This window comes from Polypterus senegalus, chromosome 4 (assembly GCF_016835505.1).
Source record: "Polypterus senegalus isolate Bchr_013 chromosome 4, ASM1683550v1, whole genome shotgun sequence".
Taxonomy (NCBI): Eukaryota; Metazoa; Chordata; class Cladistia; order Polypteriformes; family Polypteridae; genus Polypterus; species Polypterus senegalus.
Window position 1 is genome coordinate 54,400,846 of NC_053157.1, and position 22,681 is coordinate 54,423,526.

The 22,681-nt window shown below is 36.8% G+C and overlaps 1 protein-coding gene across 2 annotated transcripts in view; it reads left to right on the plus strand.

Moving 5' to 3' along the window:
* The first annotated feature begins 3,196 nt into the window (after positions 1-3,196).
* The window catches only part of lifra (LIF receptor subunit alpha a), a 138,768-nt gene continuing 119,283 nt past the window's right edge, over positions 3,197-22,681 (plus strand). Inside the window, exon 1 of one of the 2 annotated variants that reach the window (XM_039750645.1) lies at positions 3,197-3,458. The gene's annotated coding sequence lies outside the window, so the exon portion shown is untranslated. Of the gene's footprint in view, positions 3,459-21,439; positions 21,711-22,681 lie in introns of those variants that run through there. The other variant, XM_039750647.1, reaches the window with a different exon arrangement.

Sequence of the window (22,681 nt, forward strand, 5' to 3'; positions counted from 1 at the left end):
TCTTGCAGTACATTACTGGCAACAGAGGTGTTTGCAGTAGTCTACTCTACAACAATTACAGTAAATTGCTTACTGGTATTATTTTCATGTACTGTTTTTTACGGTAATATTTACAGCACTTACTGACAAATCAGAACAGTGTTTTCAGTGATTTGCTGTAAAATGTAACCTGAAATATTTAACAGTGTATACACAAAGTAGTCAGAATGAGATTTGAGCAGTCTCAAATATTATTTATGACGTGTCCCTGATGCATAATGTAAAGAACGTAATACATTTTTACATAGAGCATCTTTTTTTTTAGTCAATAAATTTAAATAAACAAAATGTGATATATAGTCAACACCTGGAATATTTAAGCTGCTACAAGTTTTACAACATATAATTAAAATATAAAAAGTTATAAAATATTGGGTGTTTTACTAGAATTACACTTTCTGCTACAGTACCTATGTTCATTAAAAAATGTTCTCTAAAAAAATGACAGTTCCACAAACTTCACCTATATTGCATAATTGAGTTAATTTATAAATGATTAGAAACATTTAGGTAAATAATTTTTTATTAGTAACCAAATAATGCTATTTCATCAAATGAATATGCACTTCTGTTTGATACTGTTACAAGTTATGTTTTGAAATCACTGAAGAAAGGTTGCAGTCTATTCAATTACTGTAAATACTACTGTGTTAGTTCATAATTAATAACTAAATGTTGCTGACAATAAATTGGATTTACCATTTTAAATGAATGTAGAAATGTAAATAAGACATGTACATCAGAACAATTGCAGTAAACTATATCAAAGAACATTATAAAAATAACTGATACTAGCCTCGCTGAAATATAAAGTTAAATGGCATATTATTTTGACCAATTTCACATTAGCAAATTAAACAAAATCTCTGTTTAACTGCTGAATAAATATGATCTTTATAGTCTTTTTTGCAATTACAGCCTCAAAAGTAATTACATTTTTTCATTGTTTTGCATTACTACAAAATCTATTCAAAATCAACTGTCAGCTATATATTCATTAAATTATTTTGGAATTATACATAATTTTAACTCAAAACCAGCAGGGGAGCACTGTGGTACAGCAGTTAGGTTAGCTGCTTCATTAATCCAGCACCCCGGGTTTTAATCTTAAAACCAGCTTTTGTCATTTTGGAGCCTGCTCTCCCCCATGTCTGTAAGAATTTTCCTGCAAAATATCTAATTTTTCACCAGCATTGTCAATGATGTTTTGGTTAGGTTAATTGGTTTCTCAAATTGGGCCTGTACCAAGTGAGTGAACATGATGTCTGTGTGTATGTCTGTGTAGCTCCTTCCAGCCAGATTTCCTGTCTTGTGTCAATTAAAGGCAGGATAGGCTCTAGCTCTTAATGACCGTGCATTAGATAGAGACAGCTAAATTATGTCAGAAATAAAATGTAAAGATTTTATTTACTATTCTAAAGTAAAACACAAAAACTAAATACATTTATATTGAACACTGTGTTAATCATTTTGATTATCTTAGCTAAATTATAAATGAATACATTTCAACAAAACAAAAAAAAAAACCCTCAAATAAAATAAATAATACAGCAATGCTTAATTTACTTTATTTAAACTATATAGTGATTATTATTTGCATTTCTGTTTCTCAAACACATTAAATCAGACTGCCAAATAACAGGGAAGAAGAAGATGTTGCAATTGCAGTAACAATGAATAAATCAACCCCAAACAAACAAAAGTCTGCTGATTGTAAGGTAATGTAAAATTTTATATCTTCACCCATCCAATCTCTGAAACCATCTTTTTATTGAGCAGAGAAGACTACGTGGGGTCCTAATACAGATCTTTAAAATTCTCAAAGGCTGTGATAAAGTAGATCCAGTAGAATTATTTTTTATATTAGGGGTGACTCACATACTCAAGGACATCAGTGGAAATTAAGTGAAAGTGCATTTAAGACTGAAACCAGGAAGAACTTCTTTAAATAAAATGTTGTGTGGGAATCTGGAACAAAATACAGAGGCATGTAGTCGATGCAGAAACTTTGATAGCCTTTAAGAAGTATCTGAATGAGATATTCAGACATCTTAGCCATTAGCTAAATAAACGAACTTGATGGACTGAAATGGTCTCCTCTCGTTTGTCAGATTTCGTATGTTCTTACTTGTCTGCTGTTAGTGTTTTAATAAAGGTCAAACAAACAATATACTTCTCTCCAAATCAGATATTTCTATTTTGTTTCATCTTTTAAACATTCTCTAAAATATAATATGACCTCGTACAGTCAGAATCGTAGTTTTAGTAAAGGTCAGATTAATCATATAACCTGTGTGTTCCGGAATTGGTTAATTGATTTGTTGCTCTCAATACTACAGCAAAAGCTTGAAAAGGGGATAAAAAAATTATCTATAAACCTGTGTAATAAATTTTGAAATTATTATAAAACTGGAAGTAAAATAATTCTGATTTCAACTCTTTGCAGCACCCTCAGTCGAATTTAATATGGCTAAGGGGGACGTCCTGTCCATCCTGCTTTCAGTACCTGGTTCCGTATGCTCAGGCTTGTACGAGAGAATGGACTTCCGTTCCATCTTTGACAACGTTATTGTGTATTCCAGTTCGAGATCGAGACCCTGTGCTGCAACACAGGGCAAAAGGCGGTAACTATGGGTGGTAGACGCTTTTATGGTAGAACATACTACAACATTCCCACACTCACTTATACTGGAACCCCAAGTGAACACAATGAGAATGTGCAAATTTCACGTAAAACAAACAAAAATCCTTTAACTGTGAGCCAAAACCTTAAGTCGTATCGCCCTTTTACCTCTAAATAACTTTAAATAATGAAGAAAAGCTAACAATAGATATATAGATAGATAGATATATAGATAGATAGATAGATAGATACTAATCTGTATACCCATATGTAGTTCTATTAGTAAATCCCATAGAAAAACCATGATTTTTTGTACAGTATCCGTACAACTATTACATTTTTCGTGTACACAGTTTCTTAGCAAAGTTGGTTTGTTGCAGTGGATGTGTTATCAAAGACATTATACACAAAATAAATTAAAATTAAATAAAAAAAAAATCTGCCTGGCGCTATGTGACGATCGCGACATGGCTCGTTCTTCTCGCGTTACACCCACGCGAATACTCAGCCAGCGCGTCTTTTCCTCAGTAGACGCTGTGATCCCCTATGTGTAAATGAACCCTCCAGCAGTATTCCTGGAATTGGGATTTCTCCGCTCAGACCGCTGGGTCAGTGCGGAACGACACTTCCGGGAGCGATGACGCTGCGCAGGAGTTTTTTGTTGGATATGGGATATGTTATTTTTTTTTACTGAACAGTGCTTTGGCGTTTTCGTGTTTGGCATCTTTTGGAGATAGTCGGGACACACCCGGTCATCACTGCCTATGACCCGCAAGACTTCTTGAGCCCATGGAGAGTAAGTAGCCGGCCACTTTGTACCTTGGTGCTTTATCAGTATGTGTGGGAACGCGTGGGATGACTTAATTCTCAAAAGCAATTTGAGTGTTTGCTGTATCTACCATACCATTCTTTCTGAAGCCGCTGTTTTCAGCGCGTCCTGTCTTGGAATGTTTCGAACACGGGCTGTGATTTCTTACTAATCGGTTCGTGGTCTGTATATTTCTCTTGAGCCTTCATGTCCTTCCCCACCCCCACTTTTCTTAGTTGCGGAGGTGCGGTCTGCTAACTCGGATGCCAGTCGGTAATATGTGAGTGGAATATACTTTTACACGGTTTATCTACTGTTAGACGTATTTAATTCACCCGGAATTCACCAATTGTCAGAACTAGGCAATGCACTGATGTAAAACGATGAGATCAGCACGCACTTAAAGTAAATGCTGTAATCCGCTTGCTGTCAGTAGACCTGCTGGTGGCTTATTTCAGCGTGTAATGGTGCAGCGATTTTTTAAAATGAAAGATTCCTGGCACAAATATGTTTGTAAAGTAATTGCCATCACATAAAGATAAATTCCTGTTATCGAACAACATACCACTAGTAAAGCGAATTTATTAAGTCTCTACATGACGACGTTTTGGTTTAATGACAGCTGAAAAAATACTGTATATCTGTATTGAGAAATAGCTTGCCTTATATCAATGCTGGCTTCGGGGCACGCAGTGTTATTCAGTATATCACAGATAACGGAGACTTGGCTTTTAGTTTTGTTTTGGGGCTTCCCGTATTTTTCCACTTTGTTGGAGAAATCTCGTTGATGTGTGATATGAGGGACACAAACAGACCTATGGAGTTAGCTTGAAAAAATAGATACTGAAGAAACAGCTTTTGCAGTCTGCATCTCCATAATAGCACAACCTTCGTTTTAGTGGATTTCTCTTTCAAATGATTGATGTTAGTTTAACATTATGTCCGCCTCCTGTATTTTGTTGAACTATATTAAAAGTATGCCAAAAATTGAGTGTGGGATGACATGGTTATTAAGCCAGAGGTTTTCGCTTCAACTGCCCAGCGCTACTTTTGGCTCATTATTTCTGTACTGAAGCATTTTCACATTTCAGTTGCAGATGACCAGTAGCAGGTGTGGCTCAAACCTGCTTTAGCATACAGTGTTTGAAAGCATTAACTGTACAAGCTGGACGTTTTAGAATTCATAAAGAGAAATCTGTAGGTTTTAAGGTAAATATTGATCAGGAGTTTGCAGGGAGGTGTGAGATAGGTTGGGTAAGCAGCCAATATGACAGTTGTTTTCAGCAGGTGTTTACTTTTTACTTTGTGAAGGTGTTTTCCTTAAGGGATTTTTGAACAAAAACAAACATATATCTGGTCATATTTTTAATTGCGGGATTTTCTCAAATACCTGGACTGATACTATATATTATGACAGCCAGATGATAATGAAACATGCAAACACATCTGAACTTTGCATAAACAGGAAAAACAAAAGATTCTTACCCTTTCTTTGTGCTAAATTACCCATAGGGGTGAGCTGTCATACTGGACTAGTAAAATTATAATTATTATCATTTTTAAGTGAGCATTCGCTGTATATGTTTTTGTGTTTAGTCACTTTTTCATTATAATTAATCAACAAGTCATTTGTACTTTTTTTTGGTTTTAGTTGAGCGTTCATTCTTATAATGCGTTTACTGGGACTTGTGTACTTGCTTCACATTAATTTATTGATTCTCTCTGGTTTGTTTCAGTGGCCATTATCAGTTTTTGTCAGGGAGGTGTGCATGGTGCTGAAATTTCTTTCATTTTCAGTGGTTTTAAATAGACTTAGTATTAAAGGTATATTATTATTAAGGTATTAAATAGACTTTTCCTTTTTTATTTACATTTGCACATAATGCTCAAAGCACCTATTGCAAAAGTACTGTCTGTCTATCTGTCAGTTTACATGAAATCAGTCAGCCCCTAAATGGACCAGTTTCATTGAGATGTAGCACACTTATTCTTTGAAAAAATTGGCCGAGGCAGTTCAATTTTCGTTAAGGTATCTCAAACAGATTGTGCTGTACAACATTTTAAAATTTCAATATTTCCCATTGAAAAGCATTAGTGAATTTGTGAACTCCTCTGTCTTAAAATGGAGAAACTAGGAATTATTTTACTGTTTCAATTTTACTTTGAGAGTGGTTGGTTAAAGTTGTATATTTTCTTTTATTCGACTGATAGCTGCTGGATGCTGAGTGTGAGTGAGCTCGCAAATAGCTCACACAGCAGCGCTCTTCTCCCATTGCTTTATTTAAGTTAACATAATAGACTACATTAAACTCAGTTCTGTAGAAATAAATGGAAGCAGAAAGCAATTATGTTAGCAGTAAGCATATATAAGCCTGAATTCACTGAACAATATCAGCAGATTATTGTTGTAAAGAATCCACATTATCAATCTGCAGCTAAATGCTGTTTGAACTAATTAATAACAGGAAACGTTCAACTGCCCTAACTGATATAATCATAGGAAGGGTTTAAAAATGGACTGTGGCGTTGAGAGTTTGGAGGCTTCAGTGGCTTTTAAACCCTGATCTCCATTGCCCATCCCTTGATCCAGTCCTAGATAAACACAAACAATCACAGCAATACCCTGATCTTCTTGCTCATATTGTACCACTCATAGTCCCATTATACAATAAATCAGTTCTTTTCAAAAACTCTTTTTTATTTATGTGATTTTAATGTATTACTGTTATAACCAATATTAATACCTAGGCAGGTAACTTATTTCGGTTAATTTTTTCCTTTCAAAGGGTAATGTTGATATTGATTTTATGCAAGTACGGGTCATTATGTATTAGTAGATATTTTCAGTTACTAATTATTGGACACTGTTTTATTGGGTAGCCTTTGAAAACATTATGTTGAAAGAAACTGGATAACAGTTAGTCACAGATCCTCCACTAACACACATCAATCGAAAATTGAGCCACCACAAGCCTATCTGTGCTCTGTTTTTAGCTCCATTTTAAAGTGCTGTTAAATAGCACATATTTAATGTAGTCTTCTAACATATATAGTTCCAATTTATTATTATTTGAATATGACTTATTGGATGAAGTGAATGAAATATGTGAAGTGCTCCAACTTTTATATCACTTAACCAAGTAACTGAACACACCGGAAAGTCGTGCCATGCGTACATTGTCTCATTTATTTATACACCTTACAACCAGTGGACCTTCATTCCGTTCCCAGTATTAGGTTCATTGTAGAACTGGGGGCAGTTTTTAAACCCTACATGGGGGCTACCTAGGGCAAATTCTATAATTATTTTCAAGCATTTAATTGGGTGTGATTTTTTTTTTTTTTTTCCTTAACTCATTGTGGTGGGTTCTGTGTGCCTGAGAGCTGACAAGCAATGAGTGCCCACCTGAAAGCTTACTGTACATAATAAAGTGATCAGGAATGAGAAACGCATGTGTTTTGGACTTCACAAGCAGAATAGAGGCTCATCGGTCTGATGTCTTGTGTTTTACACACCACACTAGAATGTAAAAAAGAAAAACTGGTGTAAAGTTAGGGCTGAACCTTGCTGTACCTGTAAATAATTCGTACAGGCCCAGCTCCTTCAGATAGCATGTTATTGGCTGTAAGAAAAAGGGATGTGCATCTGATATTTTGGAAATATGAAAATATGCAGAAAAGTCCTCAGTTGGATAATTATTATTTTATAATTATTATTACGTGACAAAACCCCAGTGAATTCTAGTCACATAAATTAACATAGTTGGACAAAAAGGTCAGTAACCACAGCTGTCAAGTTTGACATAACTACCGACCAGAAGTTGTGTAATTTGACATTGGCTATAGAGGGGCTGCTTATTATTAAGTGAAGCAATGCAGTGATGTTGCTTTGAGAGGAGGCTGGGGTGTCAAAACATTAAGCATTCATTGGTCAAAGGTTTCTTGGATGGGTACAGGAGCTTGGCGGTAGTAAATTAAAGCTGAAATTATTTTTCAAGAAAATTGGTTTTGTTTTCCTCCAAGTGCTTGTCAGTTAATGGACAAATGTTCGCTTGGAAACTCCCATTATTCTATATATTTGGACACGGTTTAATGTTCTTCATGGAGTGCTGGTTCAGAGCATTTACACAAGTTTTCAGATTTCATTCTATAAATCATACATCATTTACATCTGTGAACACAACAATTTGGTTAGACAGACAGTAAAACAGATAAATCTGATTAACATACAATCATGACAATATAGGTCTATTAATGTCATAACTGAAATATGGGGCATGATGAAGCTGTAAATGCCTAGGCCAATAATGACTTCAGTGAAGCTGAACACCACTGTATTGTGTTTCTTTAGAACATAGCTATCCCATTATTGTCTGAATGATCCCTCCACGATCCTGGATACTCATTCTCATTAATAATGCAGGGATGGACAGATTGTAAATGCATCTGATAGTCTGCTGGGCTACCAGCATTGCAAACCTGGCAGTCCAGGTATGCTTTATGGTAAACCAGCTTTATATATGTGATGGACAGTTACCTGCAACTTTTTGTAGCAATGTTTATGTGTGAAATATTGTTGTACATGAATGCATAGCACTCCTCTACCTGAATGTAAACACAATCAGCATCTTTAAAGAGAACATTTTAGCAAGTAGATGACTTTTAAAGGATTATGTCATGTTGAAGTGTGCACTTTTTCTATTGCCCACAACAATATTTTATTAAAAGTGAACTGAAATATTGCATTAATATTCTAGTTTAAAATTTTAATTTTACACCTAATTTAGATCTCTATCTAAAATATAATCAGTTTTACTTTCAGGGTTATTCTGAGGTGCAAAATGTCTTTTAAAGTGTTACACACCATTGACCACAGTCCGTAATCTGTGTATACAGCTGCACAAACAATTGCCTGGCTTGGACCGTTGAGAGGTTCTTTGTTAGTAAAGATTCAGTTTAGGCCTGAAGAAGCATTTTCACACTTTGCAGTTTTTATTAAGAGTCATTCTCACTACCTTATGTGTACCTTTTTGGAGCCCAGAGTACATATCAGTTAATAAGCATCTTATTTTTTATGAGATTGTTCTCTGTGACTGTATAAGATTTGACGTGCAGCCCTCTGATTTTGAAGGTTAATGTCCAGGTTCTAAGGCTGAAAACTTGAAAATTTGTGACAGAAGTGTTTTTGGAACATTCAAGCCATCACATGTGATCAATTAACAAGTTGTACATTTCATAAAGTGACTCAGTACTGCATCAGCATTTGTTAGATATCATACGCTGACTATAGCATGATAAACAGTCTAATATTACTGTGCTTTTACTCCTTTTCAATCCTAAAGTTAGTTTTGCCTGTAAACAAAGGACAGCTTTTATATGTGGTTTCTGAATATTCTCTGCATACAGCACCGGTACGTTATGTGACTGTATTGTGATCCATTCCACCCCCGCAGTTGCTGCTTTGCAGACTATCCTCCATATTTAATCCATTAAAAAAGTTCTTACATTTTTGTGGAAATTATTTTCTGTTTATTTTTGTCATAGTGCTGCTTGTAAGTATCGTTCCTTTCACTTGTAACTGGTACAGTAGTGAAATGGTTCATCCTGTCTGCTTTTTTTTTTAATGTCCATAACATAGTGTAATTGTTACTGAATATTATTTATATTGCAGTAAATGATGAGTGCATACAATTAACTTTTGGCATGTGTTTTCTTGAGTGGGTGACCTACATGATGAAGAGAAGCACTTCCAACATTTTTACACATCCTCCTTGCACTTTGGTGACCTGTTGTGTCATATGCAGCCCTACATTTTTCACCCACTTAACCAGCCTCACCTCAAAATTCACCATTTACGGTACATGTTGCCACATCCATATTGCTACGTAGTTGCAAAAGAATTCTGTGTCTTTCAAGCAGAAACAGCCTAATGCATCAAGTATAAACCAGGTTTTAGAAAGTAGTTACGGCAATCTGACACTCTATAAGCAGCTGTCTTTAAAAGCAAAACCCAAATTAATATCCAGCACCAAGAACTGGGCCTTTTGTTTTTATCAAAATGTTTGATTAGAAAAATATTGCCTTGTCCAATGATCTGAAACATCTGGCAGTGCAATGGGCTTGGCCAGTCTATAATTTGGTTGTCTGCATTTAAACCACTGGTTGTCCTGAGCATCCGGACTACCGTTTTGTCAACACCTGTAATGAGACTGATATCCTGAATCTACCACCCTGGCTGCTTTGGGGACCACGGGTAGGGAGTATTGAAGCTCAGCCCTGTAGGGGCCCGTGGTCACCACCAGGGGTCGCCCAAATGCCTGGAGAGCCCTGGACCTCAGCACTTCTGCCACACCCGGAAGTGCTGGGGGGAAGAGGAGCAGGGACACCTGGAGTGCTTCTGGAGATGCAGCCGGCACTTCCGCCACATTGGGGCGTGTCGGTGGAAGATTGCCGGGAAACACCTGGAGCACGTCCGGGTGATTATAAAAGGGGCCGCCTCCCTTCATACAATGGCTGAGCTCAGAGGAGAGGAGAGGAGTGGAGTGGAGGCGGACCAGAGACAGAGAAAGGCATTGTGAGAAGGCCAGGACTTGTGAGGGTGATTGGTGCTGTGGCACTGGGGTGTGTGTGTTCACTATTGTGTAAATATTGTAAATAAACTTGTGGTGGTGCAAAACATCATGTCTCCGTGTCTGTGTCCAGGCTGTTCCCCACAATGGATAACTAAATTTCAGACGCAAGATTGTTGAGTATGTGATTCTAAAATTAGAAACCTTTTAATGAAAATAATCAGATGAAGACCCAGTGGGGTGTTGCTAAATTGCCCTTTATTTTGGTCTTAAGGGTGTGACCATTCTGTGATGACAAATGTTGTTAACTCAGAAGTACACATTTCCATTTCAGTGAGACTGGGATTTGTGTTACCAAAGCAGTTAGTGCTTCATAGGAGGTGACAATTTCTGTGGTCATTCACTTTAGCTTTAAGCAGCCATTGCAACGGTTTTGCCTATTTATGCTTTTTTGTTTTGGCTATATGGGTCAACTGGTTTTATTTTATCACTTGATTGATTTTGTATTATGATGCCTTAAATTCTTTTAAAGAGCCATGCAATAGTGCTGTAAGTGAAAAATGCAGTTTACAATAAAGATTGATTAACAAACTATGTAGCCTTGGCTAAATGCTGTCTCCTGAAAGTGAAGAAACATTTGTGTAAGTGGCTGTTATAATAATGACATTACCATAATCATACCTTTCTAAGGTGTTAATGTGTTTGTTTTAATTATTGTTGTCTGATTACTCTATACCAGCTATCTGCTTTGTATAATAATGATTACTCTCTACAGATTACTACTTTGTATAATAATTGAGTCAGTCAGTTAGTCAATTTCTAACATGCTTAGTCCTGAACAGAGTCGTGGGGGTGCTGAAGCCTATTCTAGCTAGTGTAGGGCACAAGGCAGAAACAAGTTCTGGACATGTGGCCAGTCTATGGCAAGTCGAACCTAGCCACACTAGGGCCAATTTAGAATTGCCAATCCACCTAACCTGCATGTCTTTGGTCTGTGGGAGGAAACCAGAGTGCCCAGAGGAAACCCACACAGGCACAAGGAGAACATGTAAACTACATGTAGAAAGGACTTGAACATGGATATATATAATGCTAATGGTTGTCTGTCTGTCATGCAAAAACTCATGAACCAGTTCACCTTGAACCTTTATCTTGGTCTTAATTAGGGTTGTCACGATACCAGAATTTTAAACTAAGATACAATACTACAAAAAGTATTGAAGTTCAATGTCATTTTTAATACCCAATACAGTATATTATGCAACTCAGTAAAAAGTAATTATATATATAATACACTAAGGCAAGACACCCATGGAAAGGCAAGACAACCATGAAAAGGGGCTTGGATTCACTAAGGCGCCGACAAGTGAGACACCTATGGCGCACGCAGGAAGGAGCCACGCCCACCAACTCCAAGACCATTGGATACGACGACAACTTGCAGGGCCACGCCCACCAAGTCGGATACGAGGACACAGAAAAAATGGCGTCATTTATATTCGTCTGTTGTAGAGGCCACATGCAGTGCAGGTCAGGTTAATGTCATGTGCATGTCATGCACCTCCGAGCTATGTTGACTGTTCATAGAGGCATGTTTCTCGCAGAGGTGAATCGCCATATGCAGCGTGTGAAACGGTTTGCAAGGGGAATCCCATGGGATCCTTAAAACAATCCTTTACAACTGAGGTTAAAGCACAATGAAGTAAGCAGTCTTTAAAAACCGAGTTTTCGGTTACAACCCACGACCGCGTGCACCTTAGCAAACTGTTTTACACGCTACATACAGCAATTCACATCCGCGACAAACATGCGTCTTCTTAGATGCTCCTGCAGGAACACGTTTCCCTGCCCACTAGCAGTCCTTTTTCACCGGCTGGCATCTACCCTCGCTCTCTAGGCAATCACATTGCCTCCCCATTTGCCCGGACGTAAAAACTCACCGACCACCCAGTTAGTCACTTTCGTCTGTGGTAAGAGTCCACATGCACGTCTGAGCCACGGCGTTTGTTATGCCGCGGTTTCACTATTGTGTTGTATTTTGCTCTCTCCAGAGTTCCATCTTTTCTTTCACTTACTGTTGTATTTTCACACCAACCCGTTTTAGACATCCGTGTGTTTCCAGAAGTGTTTAGCATTCAATAAATAATTATGCGTGAGATTGACCGTGTGTCTACCCAGCGCAGAGAGGCGTGGGTAAGCCATTGAACCCCATTCAGGCTGCAAGCTGTGGAATTCCTACTAAGTGTGACTCATTCGCTCCCACTCATTACGTCCCTACCCTTTGTACACACTCCCCTCCCACCTCGCTACTACCGTGGTTGTGTGTCTTATTGGATTATATTTAGAAAAGCAGAAAACAACTCACGTGACAAGTTGGAGGTGGGCACATGAGCGGGCAGTACATACTGAACGAGAATTCAGCAGACTAGCATGACGGAGGGAGCTGAATGGAACGTCTTTCTCCTCTCCTCCCGTTCCACACTCCGCGCCGTGCACCCCCATCCCTCCGTCTGGCAAGAGAAGGCGCGACTGCGGTCTGCCAGTTTTCAGTCACGGACGATTGTGTGTTGGTTCGTTCCGTGCATTGTTACAATGTTGCTTTTCTTGCTGATTTATTACATTAGCGATTTTTCAAATGTTAATTTTCTCCCAGTGCTTAAAAATGATAAAAAAACCGGCCTGATTATGCAGCGTATGGTACGCCACGGGTTGGCTAGTTTAAATAAATTGCAATTCTGTATGCATAAAAATATTTAAACTGAAGAAAACAAAAAAATACACATTTTAGTAAATAAGTAGTGCAGTCTTTTGTAAAAGCTAAGAGTAAAGTTCTTTTAACAAAGTTTTTGTACATATAGAAGACAAGTACAGTTACTGTGGTAGTGCAATGAAATGTTATCAATGTCATTATATTTTAATTGAATAGGTATTGCAATATTTTGTAAACAAGTTCCATAATTTTAAAATATACAGTAGATAAACATTCAAATAAAAAGAGCTTTAATGTGGTCTTTTGTAAAAGTTAAAGGCAAAGAGACTTCTAACACATTTAAAGGCTTTGCATAAATGCAAACAGTGCACGCTGCATTTTTGTGTAAATTAACTATCATGTAACTTACATATTGTATTCCATAAAGACTAGCATGTCAATGCTCTGTTCTGTGCGGCTTGCTTTTGTTGGGCTGTAAATGAGCCCAGGCGTACTAAATAAATGCTGTGAAGCATAGCTGGAAGTATATGTGCACACAAAAGTGTTGTACCACTGTTTATGCAATTGAGCACTGAAAAGTTATATCACTTTACATGGTGTAGTAAATGTGATGAAATACAATATTAAAATCCAATGTAATTAATGAGTTACGGAAGCACATTTTATGGCAGCAGTTTAAAAATTAAGGAAGCGAAGGAGTCCCAGTGCTAAAGACTGTTGCCCCTGACTGAACAGTGTGGAATAAAACTGGTCTACGGGTAAAAATAATTGCAGATCCTTGTCTTAAAGTGTAACTGACTACAAAAAATGTTTTAACTTGTAGAATAAATAAATTAACATCATATCCCTGCTTCAGATGCAACAGTTTATATTTATTCATTTTCACATAATTTAGAAATAAGATTATTCTTGAAATTATTTGTACTGACTTGCATGATGGTACTTTAAATGTTTGTCTAATTGGGTTTTGTTAGCCTGTTTAGTTGGTGGCAAATATTGCGTACATATTTGCATGTTATCTTGTGATTTTCTGTCCCAGTTTGTCACAAAGCCAAAGTAATTCCAGAACCCACTCCAGCTGCTCTGTATGTCAATAAAGTGTACTAGTGAAGGCTCTAAGCCCACTGAAGTTGAAATATTAAATGGATGGATGGAAATGGGCTGCCACTCTAGCTATGGCAAACCAAAAGTATACTTGTAATGCAGTCTGCAGAAACAATTCTATGAAAATGAGTACTGAAGTAATTTTAAAATGTTAAAATCAGTACTTGTCAATTTCAATACTTTTGACAACCCTAGTATTAACTAAGGGTTTATGACACACACCAAACAATTAGAGGCGCTGACTACCTTGCCTACATAATTCGGGCCTCAGGTGCCTCTGATGACAAGCAATGGCTTGGACACACAATGGCAGTCAGGAAGGGAGTGTATGTGTGGGTGTGCGTCATGGCTGACCAGAAAAGCACAGCACCAACATCTACTGTTGTTGACATGATGATCAGCTCCATAATAGGAAAGGCATGGAACTGTAGCAATGAACAACTGCGTGAACCGAATTGCATTGGCGTTCCTGATCGTCCAGAGGTTAATACCCCCAATCGCTAAAGAAAATCATACAGAAAACGTCATGCCATGTAAATGAACAAAAGGCACAATGTTAACTCCGCATCAAGTCAAATGGATGAGAAGTTTCACTGATGATGAACAAGAACTGTGAGATAACAGGATACCGAGGTATGAAAGCTTGAGTTCTGCTTTATAAATAATTCAGTACAGTAAAATGAGAGACTGAAGTGGTGCAGGACCTGAATTTCTGTGTATTTGCTAGTAAACAATATTACTTGCCAGTGAAGAGGACAAATGAGGTGAGGCTATCGGTTGATGGTAATTAGGAGTTGTCATTGGTTAGGCAATGGGGCAGCCATGAATGAAAGTAAATGATGGTAATACCTCAGTTTCCAAATAGGCTTCAGGCTGTAGATAGCCAGTATCACTGTGTTTTTTTTCAGTCTAAATTCTTCAGGTTGTAACCCTAAAGAGGGCCCTATAAGTTTCAGTTCAGTTCAGGTTTTACTTTTATAGCCTAGTATGCATTGCATTACTTCAAGTGAAATGGATGTGGGAATTTCCTGAAAATTTTGCTGAAAAGGAAAATATGTTTCCATATGAGAAAGTTTCCTTCAACATACGGTAGTGTTGGCAGTATTTTTTTTTTCTTTTAGCAGCATATGTAAATTGTGGAAGTCTTTCTTAGGGTTGTATTATGGAGTATGCTGTCCCACACTAAGATGTGGAAGACTTTCAGTCATACTGGATTGGATAACTCACTAGAAGATAAAGTGATTTACTCAATTTGACCAATGCGTTAGTGGCACTGATTGAAGTGGCAAGCTTGTGGTTTACAGTTCATTGTGTTAGACGATTAGCTGTATTACTATCTAAATGGAAAAAGAAACTTAAAATTAACTAGAATGTAGCCTCAGGAGGGTTCTTGTAAAATACAGTAAAATACAAACAGACTTTTTCTCTAATAATCTAAATTTCTTTAATATCTAAAACCTTCTGGCCATCACCAAAATGACATCTGGCATTTTTAGATGTTGCCCCTTGTTTTCAGACAGTGGACATTTTCCAGTGCTCAGCAAATGAGAGAGACATTATATAAAACTGGGCAGCTTGGTTTGATTGAGAGGTAAGATAACTAAAATCGCATTATGGGACCGTGGTACATGTGGCAGCTATTATGACTACCCTGCTTATCACAACAAGGATATATGAAATCTACTTAAGTGTTTTTGCCATTTTTCAGTCAGGCATACAGTATATGATGATATTTCAGGTTATGAGCAAATCAATATTTTTTTTTATTACATTTTTGTTCTTTTTTGCCGCAGTCCTTTCTAAATCCTTTTCCAAATAATAATATCATTTTAATAAGTGTTTTTCTGATAGGAAGAAGTCTAGATCTGATGTTCATCCACATTAGACCCCTTTTCATGTATACATTCTTCTGCTTCTTGAACTTAAGTAGCAGTTTATAAGCAAAGAACCATTCTATATTCCACATATGTGGAATTGATAACAGTCCATGTTGTGGGAAGGTAATAAACACAGAAAGTTTGTCTCACATTTTATCTGTTAAATTGACTAAAGACTAGTGCTGTAAACATTCTCATAATTTTTTAAATGTCTTGAAAACACAAAGCAGAGACAAATTTTTTGGGGTCACTCAATGTGGCTATATCAAAGTACCTGTAGTAGGGTTATTTTTGACTTCAGTTTCACCTACAGTATACATGAAATTGCCTGAAATGTTTTGTTTTGCATGTTTTGCATCGGTTGGTAAAGATGGTACTGTGTATTGCATATTCCAGTATTTCGAAACGCATATATGAGGTTGTTGCAAGACGGCTGGCAGCTGTACAAGAACTAAACATCAACTGATGCTTCTCTTTGCTATTTACTTTGGATCAACAGCTTTAGCCTGTCTTTCAGTAATGGAAATTGTCTGATGTGTTTGTTTTCAAAGAATTTTCCCTGTGTAGCTCAAAAAGCCATGACCTTAAGAACTTATCTTTCCTGTGTGTAGTAAGCGGGCAGTTTTATTGACCCTTTTACTTGTAACAGGCTACTGAACAAATACTTGCAAAACAAAAGATGTAATCATTTGTAGGTCTCCAAACACCTGAGACTCGCATGTAATAGTGTGCATTTTTTATGAATTTGTGTTCTGTATTGTTGTTGGAGCAGGTGAATTTGTATACAGGAATCAATAAAGTACTACCTATCTGTTTATCTAGGTGAAGAAGCAGACTTAACTAAAATTTCCAACCTCAAATTGTTAAAACGTTAAGATTGTGTTCTCATGCATTGCATTTTACCTTGAAATATTATTATGATTATATGTTTGTTCTTCATAAGTATTTTTCACTACCTTTATCTTGATTAATTTACTGAGTCCTGTTATTCCAGTTTCAGGGTCATGCTGGAGTGTGGTAAAGTATTCTATGTTGGTCAGACTACTACTATTATTATTACAATTAATTAAACAGATGCCTTTTTCTAGTCTTTGATTGCCCTCTGTTTCCAGTACCTAGCAAAAGACCCTTGCGTTCTGAGGCTTTCTGCTGTTAGCTAGACACCTGGGGCATTTAGTGTTGCATTTATTCTAATAATTACCCATCATTTTTAGCTTGGTTAACTTAAGGATAGATTTGATGCCTCATGGATCCAGAGTTCTGGAGCCTCATGCATAACGGTGCACGTAGAATTCATACTATAACATGGCGTACAGACAAAAGCGGAAATGTGCTTACGCACAAAAATATCCAGATACATAAATCTGTGTGAACGCCAACTTCCTTGTTCTTTCCGTTAAATAAGTCCCGGTCAGCATGAAAAGTAATGCATGTGCACGTGCCTGCTGTCCTGTCACGTCTCCTTCCAGAATTACGCTTCTTTGAATATGCAAATCAATATAAATAGCCCTTAAGCTCAGTGTTCTGTGAAAAGGAAATGGCAAAAGCACCAAGGAAAATAGAAGAATTTCAGCGAATACCAAGTGGAGGCAAGGAAAAATGCACTGTTTGTTGGTTTAAACAGTGGTATAAACAATAAAAGGTAGTTGATCGAGTGACATAGAGTGTCGGAGAAACTCAAAAGCTCAAGTTCACAAAGTCGCACAGTGCCCAAAATAAAAAGAAAGTTGTCAGATATCAAAGTCTCCATGAAAAGGCGAGTCGTAGCCCACCGTCTGAGTGTCATATGAAAGCTTATTAGGGTACAGAGAAAAAAAAAAGGCACACAGTGTGGAAAAAAGCATGAAATGTCAACTTTAATCTCAAAATTTCCACTTTAATCACGTAGTTTATTTTGTCATTAAAGTAACAACAACATTTATTTATATAGCACATTTTCATACAATAAAAATGTAGCTCAAAGTGCTTTACAAAATGGAGAGTAGAAAAATAGAAGGCACAGTAAAAAATAAAAATAAGTCAACATTAATTAACATAGAATAAGTAAGGTCCGATAGCCAGGGTGGACAGAAAAACAAAAAAACTCCAGACGGCTGGAGAAAAAAATAAAATCTGTAGGGATTCCAGACCATGAGACTGCCCAGTCCCCTCTGGGCAATCTACCTAACATAAGTGAAACAGTCCTCTTTGTATTTAGGGTTCTCATGGAAAGACTTGATGATGATGGTCACGTAGACGTAGAACATCATAACCTTCATCTTAAAATCTTTTAATTTACTAGTTTCTAAAATCCCATCGTAACTAAAGTAGCATGTTAAATGCTTTGTTTTGTATTTGATCTTCTATGTGCTCTATGTGTGTGAATTACTACGTGCTTCTTAAACGGGTTTTTTCTTCCTTCGACAGGACACAGACTCCATTACATTTGTGATATTACAGCTGTCTGAATAATTAAAATACTGAGATGTATACTTGATATCATTTTCATGATAATAAGGGTTAAAGCATGTTATTAAACATGGGAACAAGGTTGGGCAGTGATTGTTCATGCCTCACGCAAGATGCTTGCTGCGTCATGCGCGACCTTCGATGAAATAATGTATTGCAGCAGTACTGTCTCTTTCAAACGTACTAACCTCCAATTCTTGTCCTTCCTTTTCTTTTTCCAGGTAACCAATCGGCACACAATCAGCTCTGTAATAGACGTTAAGCCATCTGTAAGCTTAGAACGCCGATTTTTCTAAACTTTTAAGGAACATTGAAATACAGTATCTTTATAGTGCATGTCTAATTTTTCCATCCATCTATCCTTTACTTGTTGTGCCAGCCCCAGTAAGAATACAGTACGAGGCAGGAACAATCCGTGAACAGAGCTCCAGCTCCTCGCTAGCGCTGCAGCACCGTGTCCTCACATGTTTAATTATTAACAATATAGATTATTTAAATGAAGTTAAAGTTTTATCTGTACAATGTAATAAACATATTTTGCTGCATTTCATTTTAAAAATAGCATCATATGTAAATACACGCTTTATAAAGTGGCTCAGGTTGTGCAACATTATAACTGCATCGCAAGTTTACACTGAGGTAATTGTACTAATAAGTACAAATAGTTCTACAAGGAGCAATTGATGGAGTGATTGAGTGCGTTTATAGTTCTTGGGATGAAACTATTTCTGAACTGTGAGGAAAGGCTCTGAAGCGTTTGCCATATGAGAGCGGTTCAATAGACAGCATGGCTGAGGCAGCGTGTGCTAAATGCTGTATACATATAATTCACTTTCCAGTCAGCTGCTGTAGAGCTGTGATTCCCCGTTCAGATACAGTGATATAAATACTCCAAGTGGTGTAGTGAGAGTATTATGGAAAAAGATGATCCGCTGTGGCAACCCCTAACGGGAGCAGCTGAAAGAGGAAGAAAAAGGTGCAGTGAGAGTAACAACGCTAAGCAGCTATGGTATTTAGAATAGTTTGACCATTCTGTGGACCATTATATTGTTACAGGTTAATTACAATCAGATGTATTAAACTAATAAACAGCATGCGGTTAATTTCAGTGTATTTATAAAGCCGCGTCAGCGACGTGGAATTAAAAAAGAAAGGGAAAGCACACTGGAACAGTAGCACTGTTTTGATTCTGGGTGCCGCCAGTTTACAAAACTGAGCGGAGAACTTGTGTACGCCAGGGTTGGAGCTACCATGAAAATGTGCGTGGCTTTACGCCAAGTTTAGGTTTTATGCATCACGATTTGAACATGGAAATGATCATATGCAACATTTTTGTGCATACGCACTTCTTATATATGGCCCCTGATATCTAACTCCACACCTGGTTGTTGTGCATGTGTAGTCTGCATGCTATCCATGTCTTCACTTACCCCCCAAAGAGTCTCATGGTGATTTGCATATGTGTTGGTGTGTGTATGAGTAGGCCCTGATAACTTATCCAGATTCTGTCTTTGAACCCAGAATAAGCATCTGTATATATACACAGTATATTTGTTTGTGATTCTGATAATGGATGTTTTTGTTATCATGTGCCCAGTTTGATATCACAGTTTTTTTTTTTATTTACATTTCTTTTTCTTTTTTTTTTTTTTTGTTTACAACAAATTGTGACCAAGCTCTCTATGAATTAACTAGCTTTGTTGCCCAGGATTTGGCTGGGAAATTTTCTAAGGCAGCAGGCCTAAGTTATAACACGATCAGTTAATCAGGTGCATCAGAAGTACTATGTAACTAAGTGCTATTCTGTATACAATGTTAGTATTTTTTTTCTTTGGGTAAGGGCTATTACTATTGGTAGGCAGTGTTGTGTTGTGGTTAAAGCTTTGGACCTAGAACTTCAGACTTTGAGGTTGTGCGTTCAAATCCTGTTACTGACTGTGTGCTACTATGAGCAAGCCACTTCACCTGCCTTTGTTCCAAAAAATAAAAGAAATGTAACAAATTGTATCTCAGATGTTGTAAGTTGCCTTAGATAAAGGCATCAGTCACATAATAAGCAATAATTAGGCCAATGGAACTACAAACTTTTGAACATACTATATACACAATTCTCCATGAGTAAAACATTCTAGCATTAGATCAATGTCTGTTTTTTCTAGTGACTTGGCTTTTCAAACCACATTAGCACTGGTTACTTATAAAAACAGTATGTTCGTTCACACCTCCAAGAATGACTCCTCCACCCACTTGATATTAACTGTGTTTTTCATTGTGTCCTTCGTACCACTGTAATTCAGCACACAACAAGAACTGACAGTTTTTTTTTTCTTCACTTCAGGCACAGGGTAAATTAATTATTACCAGAGGATCTCTGTAATTTTAGTCCCATTTGAAAAGCTCATATGATGAAATTTTACTGACATGGTATCAAATATTGATGTAAAACGAATCCTGTCTGAATAGGGCTTAACATTTTATCTAGAAAACCATTTTCATTCTGTGTTTGGTTCTGTGCCGTATATTTGAATGTGTCACCATATTGATCAAATTAATAACAAAAAATGCTTTGATGCCAAGTCACTATTTTTGGTTCATTACCTGTTGTTACCATTTTGACAGCTGTTTTACATCAATACGTAAGAGAAAAAATTTTGTTAACAATGAAAAGTGATTAAAGGGGAAAAGCAACTTGAAACGTTAGAATGGCTACACCACTTGTCATCACAACTCTATGGGGATACCTTTTCCATTGAAAAGCCAGAGTAAAGAGCCTGGAGAGGTGTGGGAGCTCAGGCAGATGACTGTATGCCAAACACAATTGTAATCAGGCTGCTGTAACTGCAACTGTATGAGGATTTCTTCATGCACCACTTTCATTTACAGTAGCTGTCTCAGTGTCTGAAAAAGCAGATGTGAATAATTATTGGAACTTTAAAGATATATAGGCTTTCATAGTACAAGTCACGCACTGTCTTCAAGGATTGTAAGCGCCTGTGCTTGAAGAAATTTTGGGACTTAATTGCCTCCATGTGTTTTGATATTTCATCTGTGGGTATGGGTGTTCTCCAGTGGTTCTTGGCGGCATCTGTTTTGTTGATTTTGTGAGGTTTTTTTTTTTTCTGGTTGGTGTGTTTTTTTATTTGCTTTCTCAGCAGTATCATGTTCTGGATATTTAGGACTTCTTCATCATTTGCTTGCTTGTGGTGCTTGAGATGTTAAAGGAAAGAAGATCAGAAGCTTAATTTAGCTTAAATGAAGAATGAGACAATGCAGCTGGATTGGGTGATGTCACATTAAGGTAATGCTAAGTGACTGAGGGGAAAGAAGACACAATCCTTTTAAGCTGGCAGCATTCAGTAATAATCTATACCTTAAGAAGATGAAAATGTATTAATGCAGCTGTTTTGCTTCAATCAAACACATGATGTTTTATAAAGGCTTACATATATTTAGCTTGAGATGGTCTGGTCAGAAGGAGCGTCTGTATTTTTCTCTAAGAGAAAGAGTTTGGTGTTCAAAATATGCAATTCAGGTGAGTTGATCTTCTCGTTTTGTTTTGAGTTCATTTGTTTTAGCCCCACAATAATTTATTATTTTAATAAACATTGTATATTTCACTGTACTCCTTACATTTGACAATAATACATTTATAAACGTGTAACTTTGTAGTTAAGAGTTATTTTTAACTAAGTTTCTATCATTATGCAACTTCTTATTTCTAGAATGATCCAGTTTTTTTTTCTTTTTCTGAAATAAACAAATGTTCAGGTTTTTTTTTTTTTACCTTTTAAAAATTACTGATGGTCCCTCTTTTAAGTTGAACACAAGTGATTAACAGTTCTTTTAGTAGAGATGTAATAGTGTTAGTCCTTCAGCTAGTGTTAATTTATAACATTTCTTCTAAAGCTCAGCAATATGGAAGATTACAGTTATACTTTTGCCTTTTATTTTTATTATAGTGTTTTTTTCTCATTTTGACTGTGCACCATGAAATGTTATTTTTAGTGTTTTAAGTAAACCACATTTCACAGCAGATTATGCTGGTGAACGCTGGGGGCATGGTCTTCAATATGACTGATTCCCGACAACATTTGTACCAAGGCTTTCACATGCCCATTACTGTCATTTTAGCGATTGTTTTGATCTATTAGTGGTTTCAACTTTCGAGAAGTGCTTTCTTTTAGTTCAATAATGCTGTCATGCAGTAAGGAAAATATGCTTTAGATTTGCTTTGAGGACAGACAATAATTTTTAATGTATTTTAAAAGCCTATTTTTTAATGTTTGAAGTATTTCCACCTTGTTATTCTGTATTATGTAGTATTAATTCCTAAAGATAAATGCACCAAATGACTGAAAACTATGTTAAAGCCCTCCATTTCAGTAGTCAAACAAGGATATAGGAAAATATTTTATAAAATCAAGGAATTAGGTTGAGCCTAGTCTGTAAATTCCATTTCAAAGTAACATACCTAAAATATTGTTAAATAAGGGTGGCTACTTG